This window comes from Protopterus annectens, chromosome 7.part0 (genome assembly GCF_019279795.1).
Source record: "Protopterus annectens isolate FY-2018-M chromosome 7.part0, PAN1.0, whole genome shotgun sequence".
NCBI classification, from domain to species: domain Eukaryota; kingdom Metazoa; phylum Chordata; order Ceratodontiformes; family Protopteridae; genus Protopterus; species Protopterus annectens.
This window is the reverse complement of record NC_056739.1, coordinates 403,594,186-403,610,646: the sequence shown is the minus strand read 5'-3', so window position 1 is coordinate 403,610,646 and position 16,461 is coordinate 403,594,186.

Here is a 16,461-nt window from a genome sequence, read left to right as displayed (position 1 = left end):
CACCCAGATATTTTTTTGGGGGGAGGGGGGGATATGATAACAATACTGTCAAACCGTCTCAGCGTAAGCTGACTTTTTTTTTTGCTCAGCATTATAATTTTTTAATCTTTTTTACAAACACTTTATGAATGACTGCTGGGAAGGAATAATAAAGGTGTTTGCAATCTGCTGTGATTTCTCTTTTGGTGTTTTTTTTCCAATCGTCATTAGGCTGTCACCTAGTCTTACCTAGTTACTTCTTGTTGGCAACCTGAAACTGCCAAAGCGAATGCCGAAATAGTTAAAATTAAAAATAAAATTCAAAATAAATAAATAAAATGGCAGTTGGGAAAACTGGCACAGACCACTTGCCTTTGTATATGCTTATTTTGTGGCTAGTTTCCTTCTCCTTCAAAAAACCAAATCACTGCTTTAGGAGTGTCTTTTAATTTTTTTCTTGTTGCTCTTTTATTGTATGCGGGTCTGATTATTCCAGTTTATTGGTATATACATGCCTTTTTAGTCAATTCTGCCATGAATACATTATTCAGACAGTGATTTGATTACCTGTATCTTGCAGTGTTGAATTTGTATTCTTCAGCATTAAAAGCTTGCAGAACTTTTGCACCATCTTATTGTTGGTAAAACATGACATCACTGTCATAGATGTAAGTAATCTAATTATAAACTATAGAGGGTTTTGATAATGAACAGATTTGCATAAAGAGTACAGTAAATCTCTATGCAAAAGTCCTGATTTGATTTTTGCAAAAAACATACTTCATTACTAGTTTCAGCTGTTTAGGATGTATTTTGTCAGGGTTCCAGAGTGTAAAAGCCATCTGTATATGTAGTTATTCAAAGGCTGCTCTTTAGCATTGTAGAGCCTAAACTGCATTAAGAAATTATCTTTTTTTGACAGTTTTTTTATATACTTTTGTGTTAAAATACTAATATAGAATTCCCTGGTGGAGTTCTAAGCATTGTGCTTATTGATTGCACTTGACTATTGTGTGCCCCCAGAAGTAACATTTTGACATTTCATTATTTGCAGACCTACTTAATATGCAGATAATAAATGTGTGTATGTGTATATGTATATACACACACACGCATATATGATTTTGATAGTCTATACTTTATATATTTTCATTATCTCCGAAATGTTTTGAAACTGTATTTTTGTTTAGCATTGACAGTAAGCACCAACACACTTTATAATGTGAAATTCAGATTTATGCTTTTGTGTTCTTTTAAGCAGAATTTTGTAAATATTTTCAGAATGTATATTTCATTTTGTAAGAATTCATAAGTAATATACATGGGAAGAACATCTGAGTGTAGCATTCTCTATGTTTTATAATCTATTCCACGAGAAAAAAAAATGAAGCACTTTGGGTTCCCCAAAGTATGTATCAGAATTAATGGAATCCGTTGTTTGCTTTCATTATTAGAGTTTAGCTTGTGACCACTTTTTTCACTTGAAGAAAGCCAAATCAGAATAATGGGCAGTGGTGCTGTACTTCACTGAAAACATTGTTGGACTGTTTACAAGCCTCATGCTATAATATGTTTGTGTTATGCATATCTAATAGAAGGAAATGTGTGCAGTCTTAAAATGCTCATTTCAATCAGTACATGCCCATGTGTAAGGGATAAACTCTTGTTTTTTAAAGAAAAATCTTTCATCTGCCTTCATTGTCAGGCTCTTTTCAAATGTTTCTGCAGTTGAGCAGTGTCAGGACTTTCCTTTTATTATGTTTGAAGCGTGTGTTTAGTTTAAATAATGTGCTTAAAACACTCAAGTTCTGTGAACTGTTTGTATTTTAGTTAGTTTCCCTGTACTGCTGCTCTTTTGTTGGGCTCCCATTTTTCTAAGAAGCAGGGAGGAGTACCTCTAAACAGCAGTCTGGTATTAAGCTGAAGCACTGGAATTTTTTATTTTATTATTAATTTATTTTTGAAAGTGACCTGTGTAAATGATGGAAGTATATTTTTCTGAAAAGCCAAATAGTTACTTCCTCTACAGTGTGTGTGTATATATATATATATATATATATATATATATATATATATATATATATACATATATATGTCTTCGTAACATTTCCTTTAAATTTTGTTGTTTCACATGCACATTTTGGATTAAAACGTGATAAAACCTTGATGTAATTTCTAGTTTTGCTAAGTAGGCTCATCCTGACGCAATTAAAACAAGTCTTATTTTTCCTTATTGCTTTTCATGGTTTTGGAAATGGAAACATGTTTGCTGCCAATGAATTTCACTTTATTTTGCTATTACTTTGTATAGAAGCATTTTCCAAGTAAACCTTCATTTGTAATAAAGATGGTTATTGTTGTTAGTTTATTGTGTATTTGTTTCCTTGATTTCACTGCTTTCCAGCTTGTTCACAGTAGTTTGCCATGTGCTCTGATTTGTCCTCACCTCCAAAAGAACAAAGGTTGGCCTTGTGGAATATTTACTCTTTCTTCTAAACTGCATGATTTGCATCTGCTGTTTTAAGAAGGAATGATAATAGTAATGATTACTGTATGTGTTTTTCAAGCATTTATTTCGGATGGATGCAGCTTCCTTGATATCTGGGAAGGATCAGTGTAACAGCAAATAACTAACATTTGGCTGTGTCAGCTGTGACTTTTTCCACCCAGTATTTGTTCAGTTAATATCATCATCCTTATAAGAATCCAGTGGTGTCTCAGGTTTCCTAGGGGCAAACACAGGAAGGGTGTAAGGCTTCCGTACATATCCCACCTCGATCCTTGGTGTCCTTCAGTATTTCATACCAGTCCAAGTTGTCGCACATCTTTCTTTTGCTCCGATTGTTTTTTTTTTCTGTCATAGCTTTACTTCATTGTCTAAACATTTCATTCTTGTTTATCTTCAGTTGCATCATTTGTTTTTCACTCCTTCCAAAGTATGGATGAAGTGGTTTTTTTTTTTGTTTAGTTTAAGCAGGAGAAGTTCTGTACACATCCCATGCCCTCAGCTAATATATACTGACTCCACAGTCACACAATCGTGAGAAACTGGCAAATTCTGTGATTGTTGAAGCTTTTTTTTAGTGAAGTAGAATCACAGTAAAGAATTATTTTATCTAAACTCAGACTACTTGTCAGTGAATGTGGGCACTGCATTAAATTTAAGCAGGCAACCAAAAAAATAGTTAAATTAGTTTTTATCAGAATTATGCCTTAGTCCCCCCCCCAAGAAAAATGAAATTAAAGAAGTACTTTGTTGAGTGAAGTAAAACATTTTCCACTGGAGGGCTGAATCTGTTAAGAAGAATAAAGTTCCATCTGTGTTGAAAATATCTGTCCTCATTAACCAGTACATTTGAAACCCCAGGACCTTAGTTTGACATCTAAAACTTTTTCAGGATTTCAGCTTTTCCTGTTTTTAAGCAGACAGAGAGACCCTGTTTATAAATAAACTGAAAAAGGCAAGAATATCAGAAGACCACAATAAACATTATGAAAAAGAGGATTAAAAATGAACACATGAAGACATCAACAAAGATTGTGTTTTAAATGGGTCAGAAAATGAAAAGATCTTGGTCTTTAAGAGATTATTTTACTGATACTAATGTAAAAATTGAGGTGGCTTCAGACATTACTGGTCAGATCACCAACCATTTTATAAAATGTTGTGGATCAGATTGGTTTGAACTTATGCAAAATACATCAGGCTAGTATAAGAGGCCGGTTAAAGGCTATGGAGAATGACAGCAAAGCACTTCTGGAAAAAACTGTTTTATGCTAAGACTTCTGCTATTGATTTTATTACTAAGAGAGACTTAACATCATTAAAAGAAGTAAACAAAACCTCTTAAATACATTTACAAAGTATGTTACAAGCACATTGAGATACTTAATGACTGGAAATTCACCACTGTCAAATCAATAAACAAAAGCAAGGATCCACTTGACAGCGTTAGATTTATAGATCAATCAGTTCATTGTAAAACACTGGAAAAATCAGAGGAACTCATCCTAAAAAATGCTCATAGAAATGGTGAAAATTAGATCCCAAACCTATATCAACATACATATACAATTCATTGGTACCTCATCTGCTTTTAATAGTCAAAACATTTTGATACAAAAAGTATAAAAGTAGATATTTATAGATGCCTTGTAAATTAAATAATGACCTAGTTGTACAACAGAAAGTGGCAGACAGTGTACAAGTCATGTCCAGGAAACATCATGGGTTATGGTAGTGAATTATGGCAAAATTTCAGTACTATCTACATAATATTTGTGTTGGGGCAAAAAAACAACAGTATGAAGATCATCACAGACTTCAGAAACGGATGATATTCAATCTCTGTCACTTACAGAAATGCCAAGCTTACCAACAGTAATTTGGAACAGCTGTCTCTGCCTAAGGAGTTCGGAATATGGGTAAGCAATGAACTTGATTTCAGTAATCATATAAACTAGGCAGTAAAAAAGAAAAGTATGTTCATTGGATGTGTCAGAAGATAAATCCAAAAATTCCAAAATGAGCTCTATGCCCTACATGGACAGACTAAAAAAAAAAACTCCAGGTTTTCTCTGTCTCATATCATATATTGAGGCGATCTCTGCTTGACTTACAAAGCCATGTCTGATAGCCCTGTTAGAAATGCTACATCTAAAGAAATCCCAATCCCTCTGCACCACATGCTCCAGGGACCGCAACCTCATTACCACAATCAACAGAACATGCTGGAGGGACAGGTTCATAACTCAGAGACTGCCCATGCTCTGGAGTAGACTTCCCATACATGTCAAGCAGAGCACCTCACTGGCCCTTTTCAAGAGAAATTTTGATGAGTGGATGGGAAATAGAAAGTTCACCCCAGGGATCACTCCAGTGGCTCTACTTGATAGAGGCACTGGGAACTAACTGCAGCATGATGCCAGAGCACTTCTTTGGGCTAGCTTTTAAAGACTCCAGGCCATTGGCATAGTATACACATTTGAACCTATGAATATCAGTTTGATTAGAGATGAAATGCAGCAGAGCAATTGTGTGTGATGTCCATACACTAAGAAAATGATGACAAGAACAGAAGGAATTTAGAGGCTTGCATGTATAATCACAGACCTAAAGATACTGAGATATGAAGGAACACTCTGCGTACATATAAGCATAGGTTTAAAAACCTAATGCAGGGATATGCAGCCTAGCAAGATCATTTTTGGGGGACTTTATATCGTAAAGTGAAAAAAAGTGTGAAGAATGGCAAAATTGTTTAGATCTTTCAAGAAAAACAGAAGGATAAATTGGATTGTAGAGAAAATGGTAGTACACTATAACATACCAGCAGATTAAAAAATGCAAAAGCTGTGGATGTTTACAGAACACTATTGGTAAGTTACGTTGAGCTGCCTGCTAAAAGGATTTACATGTTGAAAGGACCTTGAACCTGAGCCTGACATATTTTATTGTATTTTTTGTATGGTATTTTTGTGTGAGGTTTCTAGAGAATAGAGTTGGAATATATATTGTAGCTATCAATATTTTTGTCTGGCAATTTAGTTGAGTTTGAAGCAGCATCCAGGTTTTGTGTCTTTGCTTGTCTGTTAAAGGGCTGTATGTTGAATTTTTTTTTTTTAACCAGAATGACTGCTACTCCACTTTTTCCCATACCTGGCTTGGTCACTTGGATATGGTAGGGGTTGTACACTGCCGGGGGTAGCCATGAATCACCCTTCAGTGAAAATTGTTATTGCTAGCATTTTGACTTTGTTGCAATAACCAGAAAGCTAATGTGGCCTGTTTGTTGTTTATGCTTACATTTGCCTGCCCATTGACCAGGGTTTTTTTGGAGGGGCTGGTGCATTGGTTTTGGATTAGTGTGCTTGTGTTAGGTTGAATGTCTCTGGCTTGTAATAGAAAGATAATGGATTTTAGGAGTGCGTGCATTGCAATGGGTTTATTTAACAAGTACAGGTTGTGCTTATAGTTTTCTTTGTTACAAGCATACTAGTACTGTATGTATTTTGTCTAACCAGTTGTATCAGTTTTGATGATGTTTGTACATTTTTGTTTTGAATGGCCTGTACTATTATCTGAGTATAGTTTTAGGCTACTGGAGATATTGCATAATGTAATAAGTGTAATGTTATTAGCAGGACAATTTTTGTTTGCTTGTCTATACTCTTTAGCGGAAAAGATATTCAGCCTAATTCAAATAATGCTATACATTACTTATTGTGATAGGACTGTTTTTCATTTCTTTCAGAATTTATTTTTATTTCTGATTATTTTTTGTAGGTAGGGCTAATTATTTTAAAATCTGTTTTGTATTGTTTTGTGTATTATATTAGGTAATATTTACTGCGGTGGTTGGGCTGCGGTAGCGTTGTCACCTCACAGTTAGACGTTGCCCGTTCGATTCTCAGAGCGTCTTCTGTGTAGCGACATGCGTGAATGGACGTTCCTTCGTTGAAGGTTGTCCGTTAGGCCCGGCAAGCCAGTACGTAAAAATCTACTGCCAATCATTAGCGGACCGGAGTTCCGCTGTGGCGACCCCTAACCGGGAAAAGCCGAAAGACACAAAGACATTAGGTAATATTTAAGGCTGCTTATATGTATATATATTTGTGTGTGTCTGTGTATGTATGTATATATATATATATATATATATATATATATATATATATATACACACACACACACACACAATATATAATATGTCAATCTCAACATTTATTCTCACTTGTAGGTCGGATCCAATCCATCAGTTCCATCTTGGCCTTTTTCAAAAGCTCGAGGCCTTCAGCAAAGCTCATGGACATTATCCCTTACCCATGATGCAATTCCCTAAACCCTCAAATCTCATTTGCTGCTCAGCGAAAGACATTGTCCTTCCAGCAAGCTTTGGACTAAGTGAAAGTTTATATATTCGTTGTATTTCCTACTTAATCGACTTTTGTACTTAGTTTGTGTTATATTCCTTTGTTAATAATTCCCTTCCCCTTCTTAGTCCAGTTTTTATTAAGGATATTTGTTTTTGCTGTGTGAGGGTTCTCTCTTCACTTTCCAACATCCGTTTAAGTTAGAGGATGTTCTTTAACTTTATAATTCTACAGCCTTAACTACTAGCAGCTTGTCAGATGATGTGGATAGGGTAGTGCATAGGCTTCTGAAGACACTGGCTTTGGCCCAGTTATTACTGGATCCACGTCCAAAAGCATTGGATCTGATAAAGTCCTCTCCATCGATGCCGATTCCTCCTCCAGTCTGACCCCTGGTATTGGAGTCTGAAGATTTGGATGTTCATTTAGTGTCTGTCTCGGATCCCGGGCCCAAAGGTTCCTTAGATCTGACGTCTACATTGAGTTCTTCTGCTCTGTCTGAGCAGGAGGTCTGTAGGAGCTAACACTCTCCAATTGGACCCAGAGAAAGGGCTCAGATCTCGTTGGATCTGACCCTGCCTCTTGGGGCTTTAACACAGGTGAGTTCAGATCCTACCTCTGCCTTAGAGCTCTTGTCCTCTGCATTGGAGATTCCCTGGGCTGTGACTACCTTTTTGTCAGATCTAGGGACTTCTTCAGTTCAGGGGCAGCGTGCCTTTGAGGTTATGAGGAGGGTAGTATCTACATCCCAGAGTCAGACATTCTCTCTGGGTTCTTTCTTCCACTTCTGGGCCAGTAACTTTGCCTTCTCAAGTATCCTTTCCACAGGATCGCAGAGACCCCAGGCCTCAGGATGTCCAGCAAGGGCCCCCCCTTCTGAAACTTCCCCAGATCACCCCACTGAGGAAGTCCTGCAAAAAAGGACTTGCAGGAGGAAGCATCTGGACTCCCCAGAAGAATCAGACACATCTGATACTGATCTTGATTATGCAGAAGGGTTCCCTCAGTCACCTGAAGGTGTCTCCTTCGGAGACATCCTGGAAATGTTAAAACAGTGAGGTGACTGGCAGTCCACAACCCCTTCAGCTGAGGAGTCTGTATACCTAAAGGCCTTCAGGTTTCGCCCTTCCATGTCTTGGATGCCCCTCCTTCCGATGATCTTATTGAGTTAATCAACCGGAAGGCTTGGGAGACCCAAGACACCATAGAACCTACTCCTAGGAGACCAAATAAATACATTACTGCCCCTTTGGACAAGGCTTTCCTCACAAAAGGTGAAGCAGATGATGCCATAGTCGTGGATGTGGCCACTAAAAGGGAACTAGCTGAGACTAGTTCCACTATCCATCCCCCGAATAAAGATTCTAGGACCATGGATAGATATGGGAAGCATGTCTTTTTGTCAGGAAATTTGCCTTACGGTTGCTGAATTACTTAACACATTTTACTAGACTACAGTGGGATCTGATAAAGGAGTTGTCAGACTCCCTACAAGGAGCTGTAGCTGATGAGGTTGCAGACAAGGTAACCACTCAGCTTGCCACCCTAAATTCTGTTGTAAACTCTTCCATGAGACTCATCTCATACATAGCAGATAGAATGAGTAGGGCAGCGGGTTCAGGCATCTCACTTAGGAGGCAGACCTGGATGCATCTTTGCAATTTCAGAGTCCTTCAAGTCTTCCTTCATTAATACCCCTTTTGATGGCTCCTCTCTTTTTTGGGCCCAAAGTTAGAGACACTCACCAAGTGTGGACAGGAAGGCAAGACCTTATCTGCCACTGGAGTATGTTTTTCCACACCTACCAGACCCTTTCCCAAAGGTCAAAGAGGTAGTAGAAAGATGTGGTTCAAAAAAATCACAAAGGTCTTTCCAAGACACACAGGGTGAAAGTTACCCTAGAGGCAGAGGAGGGAATAATAATGGAAGATGCCGCCCTCATGGCCAGGGAGGCCCAAAGAATCAAGTCTCCAGAGAATCTTTCTTTGGTAAGCTCTTTCAGCTCTCCTGAAAGGTGACTGACTGTCCGCTTCTGGAAGCAGTTGGAGGACGATTGTCTCTGCACCTTCATACCTGGCTAAGAATAACAAATGACAGATGGATGCAGAGCATGATATCCAGGGGTTACGTCATTCCCTTTTTCTTCCCCATTCCCCAAAACAATACAGTTCCAGATGTTCCACCCAGTCAAAAGGAAGAAGCAACCTCAGAAATTCAAAAGTTGGTAAGAAAGAGAGTCATCCAAGAAGTCCCTGCAGACCAGAGAGGATTCAGAACTTTCCCAACATTCTTTTTAGTCCTAAAGAAAATGGGACTGGAGGACCATTCTGGATCTCAGCAATCTGAGCAAGTCAGTCAAAAAGAGCAAATTCTAAACGGTGACACTGCAGTCAATACTTCCTTTTTTGAAAAAAGACAATTGTATGTGATGTATAGCTCTTCAGGATTTGTACTACCATATACAGATGGAAAGGCAGCCCAGAAGACACTTGTGTGCTTCCGGCTAGGAGCCAGTCACTTCCAATTTTGAGGCCTTCCCTTTGGTCTCACTACAGCCCCCAGAGTATTCACCAAATGCATGGCAGTAGTTGCGGCTTGCCTGAGGCGTCAAGGATTCCAGGTGTTTCCATATCTGGATAACTGGCTCATAACCTCCCCGACCAGGCATCTTCTACTGCAGGCCAAAGACTCCACACTACAACTCTGTTCCTCTCTGGGGATTACTGTAAACTACGAAAAATCTGATGTTCGAGTGTTACACTGCTGCAGTCATTACACTTGGGGTTATCCTGCCGTCAGGCGGCTCCCCAGTCGGCCTGAGTTCCAAAGTCTTGGTCCGGCGTCGGTTGCTGTCGCTTTTTCCTTGACGTCAGTGCGACAGGGTTATATAAGATGCAGCCAATGCCATTTTCTTCAGTCTTTCTTGCCGCACGGTGCCCGAAGCAAAAGCAGTTCGCAAGTGCCTGTCGGCCAACTCCTGAGATTTTCTTTCCGAATCCAGAACCGAAGTCTTCTACAAAGCTAAGTACCCCATTGGGGAAACTTTTTCTTACCTCAGACCGATGTCAGTAAAAGTTAATAACTGTATTTCTTGTGGGAAGCAAATACCTCATAAGGATTTCCATTCTTATTGTATCCCATGCCTAGGCCCAGACCACAATGTCACTGGTTGTCGGTTTTTTGCTTGGTTTAACAAGTGCACTATTAAACGTCGGTTTGATTTTGCCCGACATTATTTTGGCCGAAAATTCAATTAAACCATGCCGTCGGAACTACCAATGACCGGAATACATAAGAAGCGCAAAGACAAGGACAGGCATCCGAGGCCCAAAACTGACGAAGCCTCTTCTAGGCCAGTCGCCGGTTCTCCGGTTTTCAGCGAGGCACCTTCGCAGCCCCTGACGACTGCTTCTATAGAACCACAGGCCGCCTCTGACTCCCACGTGGAGATGGCTGGGCCTTCAGATGCACAAGATTTTCAGCCTATCGAGACTAACCCTTCAGAGGGATCCAGAGTAGCTGAACAACCTGTAGCTTCAGAGGGTGTTTTCAGACCTACTCAGTTAACCATTAAATCTTCTGCTAAGTCTAAACCTCCTTTAAAAACAAAGAAACAAATTCAACATTCACCAGGACAGGCCTCTATGCCTAAGAAACAAATGCTCAAAATGTCCGAAGACCTAATCACTCAGATCAGGGGGTCCCATCCCCCTCCTGATAAAAGGCCTAGACAGGATGCAGACTATGACTCATCCGACCAGGTATCCATCTCTTCAGATTCATCCTCAGACCTAGGATACTCTTTACCCCCTTATGAGGATTCTGATGCTGAGGAATCAATTCCATCAGCCTCTCCGCCTGAGGACTACTCCTTTGGGGAAACCTTACATACCATGAGGGAGCATTTCCATTGGGAGGGCCAGGATTACTCAGAATCCAAGAAAAGGCTTAGAGACTTCCTTGTATTACCTCAACACAGACCCCTTGCTATTCCGCCAGTGTTAGATATTGTGGATGATGTGTATACTGAATCCAGTTTAGGTCTTGTTTCTTTACCTCCAGCCCCAGTTAAGCCAGACAGATACTGCAGAGTCCCTGACTCTCACAAATTTCTTTATAAAAGCCCTGCTGCTGACCCTGAAACTATTTCTCAGGCCCCAAAGGGGTTAAGGCCTCATCCGCAAAGAATCCAGTCCCCTCTGACAGAGATTCCAGAGCATTAGACAGATGGGGGAAGAAAGTATATACATCTGCAACTTTAGCAGTGAGAGCCTTAAATTGCCAGTTTCACATGCTAAAATATCAGCAATAATTGATGTCTCAGTTGAAACAAAAAATGTTTCCAAACTCAGATCCTCCTAATTTTAAGGAAATGCAGGCTTTATTTTATGCAGCTGAACAAGTGGGAAAAAATACTTTGCAATGTGGTTTTGATTCTTTAGAGGCCTCCTGTAGAGCAGCAGTTACAGGTTCTGTCATTAGAAGACATGCTTGGTTAAAAGAACATACGTAACCAGATCATGTTAAAGCAAAACTATTGGATGCTTTGCAGCAGGATGTGTTATTTGGAGTTAAGGCAGAAGAGGTATTAAAGAAAATGGAGGATAAGGCAAAATCTATGCAAACGGTGAAGGATTTCTTACAGGTTCAGCCTCCTTGATTTAGCAGAAATTGGCCAACAAAGAATTGGTCCTTTCCAATTACAGACAGACCTCAAAGGGGCAGATACAGACGTCCAAGAGGTAGAGGTCAACCACAAGGTCCTTACAGGCCTCGACAATGGGGTGCATCAACCCAGAAAGAAGGGGAAGACAGACCCCAACCATATAAAAAACAGCCCCAATGACTTCCCACTTGGCAGCTCCCTCAGGAGGAAAACTGGCACTTTTCTATCACAATTGGCATGTGATCACCAAAGACAAATGGGTTCTCAACATTGTATCTCAAGGTTACAGGTTCAAATTTCACACTCTGCCAAGGTTAAAAGGAATGCCAAATCTGCCACCAAATCAATGGGCAGAGGCTCAAAAACAAATTACAGCACTCATGGACATGAGAGCTATTCAAAAGGTACCAACACAGGAGCAAGGACAAAGATTTTACTCAAGACTCTTTCTGGTTCCCAGAAAAGACAAAGCCTGGAGGCCCATTCTGGATCTTTCTTCTCTAAACACTTACCTGGATGTTCCAAAATTCAAAATGTTAACACTACAGCAGCTTCTTCCCATGCTGGGCAAGAAAGCTTGGCTCGTAACTTTGGACCTCAAGGAGGCATACCTGCATGTCCCCATCAGACAAAACTGCAGAAGATACCTCAGATTCATAGCTGGTTCAATGCACTACCAATTCTCTGCATTGCCCTTTGGCTTATCTACTGCGCCCAGGGTCTTCACAAAGTGCCTGGCACCAGTAATTGCATTTTGTAGACAGAAAGGAATTCAAATGTATCCGTACCTGGACGACTGCCTGATTCAAGCAGAGAGCAAGGACATTCTTCTAAAGCATCTGGCGTTTGTAAAAAAGTTATTAAGTTGATTAGGGTACACAGTAAATGAAAAGAAATCAAAACTAGTGCCCTCACAAGAGATAATATTCCTGGGTGCCAACTTGAATACAATGGCCCAGATGGCTTATCTCACGCCAGACAAGCAAGGACAACTGACTCAATATTTTCAATTGATGGCAACAAGGACCCAACTCCCTGCAAGAAAAATTCTGCAGGCCTTGGGTTACATGGCATCTTGCATACTACTTCCATATGCCAGACTGCATATGAGGAAACTACAATGGTACCTAAAGAGTATCTATTCTCAACTCTGTCAAAGTTTGGAAACAGTAATACCACTAATTCCTTGCCTTCAACAGGAGTTTCGATGGTGGGCTCAAGCTTGTCACCTCAACAAGGGACAGCCTTTCACTCAACCCACAGCCAGGCAAACACTAACAACAGATGCATCGGATTACGCCTGGAGAGCACACATGGCAGGAAAATGTATTCAGGGCAAGTGGCCTGCAGAACAAAGGCATCTTCACATCAATCAAAAAGAGATGCTAGCTGTACAAAATGCCCTTATAGCTTTCAAGGACCTTCTGCATCCAGGACAACTACTACTAAAGACAGACAACACCACAGTTATGTGTTATGTGGTACATAAACAAGCAAGGGGGCACTCATTCTTATCCCCTCTGCAGACAAGCCATGACCTTGTGGAACACAGCTCTAACCTATCAAGTTCATCTGCAAGCACAATTCCTGCCAGGAGAGAAAAACACACTGGCAGACGACTTAAGCAGAAACATCATGGATCCCCACGAATGGGAATTGAATCCACAAATATTCAGAATGATAACACAAAAGTGGTGGAGCCCGGACATAGATCTGTTTGCATCCCCAATGAACTGCCAGCTACAGAAATTCTGCACAAGGACTTACCACCCACAAGCATGGAAAGTGGATGCCCTCTCATTCAGCTGAAAAAACCTACAAATATATGCTTTCCCACCACTACCTCACCTTCCAAAGGTACTCATAAAAGCCAGGCAAGAAGAGCCAAAGATGATACTGATTGCCCCAGACTGGCCATGCCAGCGCTGGTACACAATCTTAAAGAACTTAGCACAAGGCCCACCCTGGATTTTGCCTCAAATCCCACATCTTCTGACTCAGCACAACAATCAGATACTTCACAGCCAGCTAAAGACTTTAAACCTGGCTGCGTGGAAGATTCCTTAGTCAAGCAAGCAATGCCTCTCTTCAAAGCTGTTATGGATGTCATTCTGGAGGCCAGAAGGCCTAGCACCAGGAAAGCCTATTCGGATAAATGGAAGAGATTCTGTGTTTGGAACCAGGCTCATAGCCTTGACCCTCTTGTTCCAAATATTCCTCAGATACTACAATATTTAACTGAGATGCTGGACAAAGGCCTCTCCTTTTCATCCATCAAGATCCAGGCCTCTGCCATTTCTGCTCATTACAACATGGATCCACCAATTTTCTCTAATCCCTTGCTAAAACAGTACCTCACAGGGGCTAAAAACATAAGACCGCCCCGTAGAGCACCTACTCCAACTTGGGACCTCAACGTTGTGTTGGAAAAATTAACTTTACCTCCTTTTGAGCCAGCTAACACAGCAGATTTAAAATATGTCTCTTGGAAAACTGCTCTGCTCCTGGCAATAGCATCAGCACGAAGAGTTTCAGAATTACAGGCACTAATGGCAGTGGAACCTTTCATCATTTTCCACCAAGACAGGGTCTCTTTAAGAACAAACCCTACTTTTATGCCAAAGGTGGTATCAAGTGTGGCTCTAAACCAAACTATTCACTTGCCAACTTTTTATCCAAATCCACAGAATAAAGGGGAGAGACTTCTGCATTCTTTGGACATACACAGGCAGTTACGCTTTTACTTGGACAAAACCAAAGCTTTCAGGAAAAACTGAGCAATTGTTGGTAGCATATGCTGCAGGAGCACAGGGAAAAGCCATTTCAAAACAGACTCTTTCAAAATGGATAGGACACTGTATACGTTTCTGCTATATACACCATGGGAAACCTGTACCTAACAGCATTAGGTCTCATTCCACCAGGGCAACAGCCACTTCAACTGCCTACCTCAGAGGAGTACCTACCAAGGATATTTTGGAAGCAGCAACTTGGAGTACTGTACATACCTTCACCAAGCATTACCATCTGCCTCTATACTCTAAATCCAGAGCTGGCTTTGCCACTGCAATGCTGCAGGGCATTATAGCCACCCCTAATGCCTTATAGAACCAGCCACCCTACCTCAGCTTTGGGATTCTACCCAAGTGTAATGACTGCAGCAGTGTAACACGATGAACATAGTACAGTTTTGTGCCTACCATAAATGTAGATGTTTGAGTGTATACACTGCTGCAGTCAAGGTTACCCTCCCTCCTTCCCCTCTTACTTGCTGATAGGTATCTATGTCTTCTACCCTTTACTACCTATGGGGAGTATTTGCTGGTAACTGAAAGTTGTTGATTGCTTTTCTTATGTATGTTTTATTAGCAATTTAAATTGCCTAACTTTTGGGGGGCACCTGACATCTGGAGCAAGAAAAACTGAAGAAAATGGCATCGGCTGCATCTTATATACCCCTGTTGCACTGACATCAGGGAAGAAACGACAGCAACTGACGCCGGACCAAGACTTTGGAACTCAGGCCAACCGGGGAACCACCTGACTGCAGGATAACCCCACATGTAATGACTGCAGCAGTGTATACACTTGAACATCTACATTTATGGTAGGTACAAAACTCTACTTTCTAAAGCCATATCATCGGTCTTCATAGGAGCTGAAATAGACACAAGAAGGATGATAGCAAAACTTCAACAAGACAGAGTAGGCAGTCTTCGGTATTACGTAAAAATGTTGATCAGAAAGAAACGAGGTTTTGCCAAACTAGTTCAAGCACTAGGCAAAATGACCGTCTCAGTTTTCTTTATTCCCTTAGCCCACCCATGGGAATATTGTAATGGTTACTTTCTATGCAGTGTTCAATTCTAGAAATACCAGTAACACAATCATAACAACAAATTCATGCAAAAAGGATCTCCAGTGGTGGATTCTCTCTCCTCTGGTATCTCAGGGCTGTCACTTTACTCCTTCCTAAACCCAAGCCACGGGGACCATGGATGCTTCCCAGATAGGGTGGGGTGGGCTTTTATCTAGGGAAGACAGTTTAAGGCATCTAGCATCATCACAAGATCCATCTGCATATAAACATCCTGGAGATGCGGGCTGTGCTTTTAGTGTTGCAAGCATTTCAAGACACTGTCCCTCGGGGAATGATAGCAATCCAATCAGACAACACGTCTGTAGTCTGTACATAAACAAGCAAGGAGGAACCAAATCTCACCACCTTTGTTGGGAGCCCTAAGGATTTGACAATGGGGTACATCTTCTAATCGCTTTCTGATAGCAGTGCACATCCTGGGTAGATCCAATGTAATAGCAGACAAATTGAGCAGAGCTATACTATTGCCACACAAGTGGTCCCCTCAATCAAAAATTGCAGAAGAGATTTTTCTGAAAATGGGGCCAGCCTTGCTGTGACCTTTTTGCTTCACCTACCAGTGCCAAATGCAGCAACTACTTTGCTCTGTTTCCCCCTCCAATGGATGCATTTGTTCACGACTGGCCTCTGTGACTCCTTTATGCTCGTCTACCAACTCCACTAATTCCCAAACTGCTACTTAAATCAAGTTTGTTAAAGATGACAATAATCCAAATTGCCCCATTGGCCTTGACAAATCTGGTTCCCCTTCCTTCGGCCTCATATTCAGGATGAACCATGGATTCTGGACCCCATTCCAGATCTTCTTACTCATCCATCAGGAATGGCTCATCCCAATCTAAACAGCCTCAAGCTGACAGCTTGGCTGCTCCAATTCCCTTGATAGCCAGTTTTCCTTTCCTTTCCTCTTCAGTAAGACGCATTCTAATTTATTCACATAAGTTATCCACATAGAAACTGTACAAGGAAAATGGATGAAGTTGTTTTTATGGGCTTATTCTAATCAGATTGATCCATTTACTGCTTCCCTACATTTTATATTAGACTTCTTGGCTAAACTTTTCTT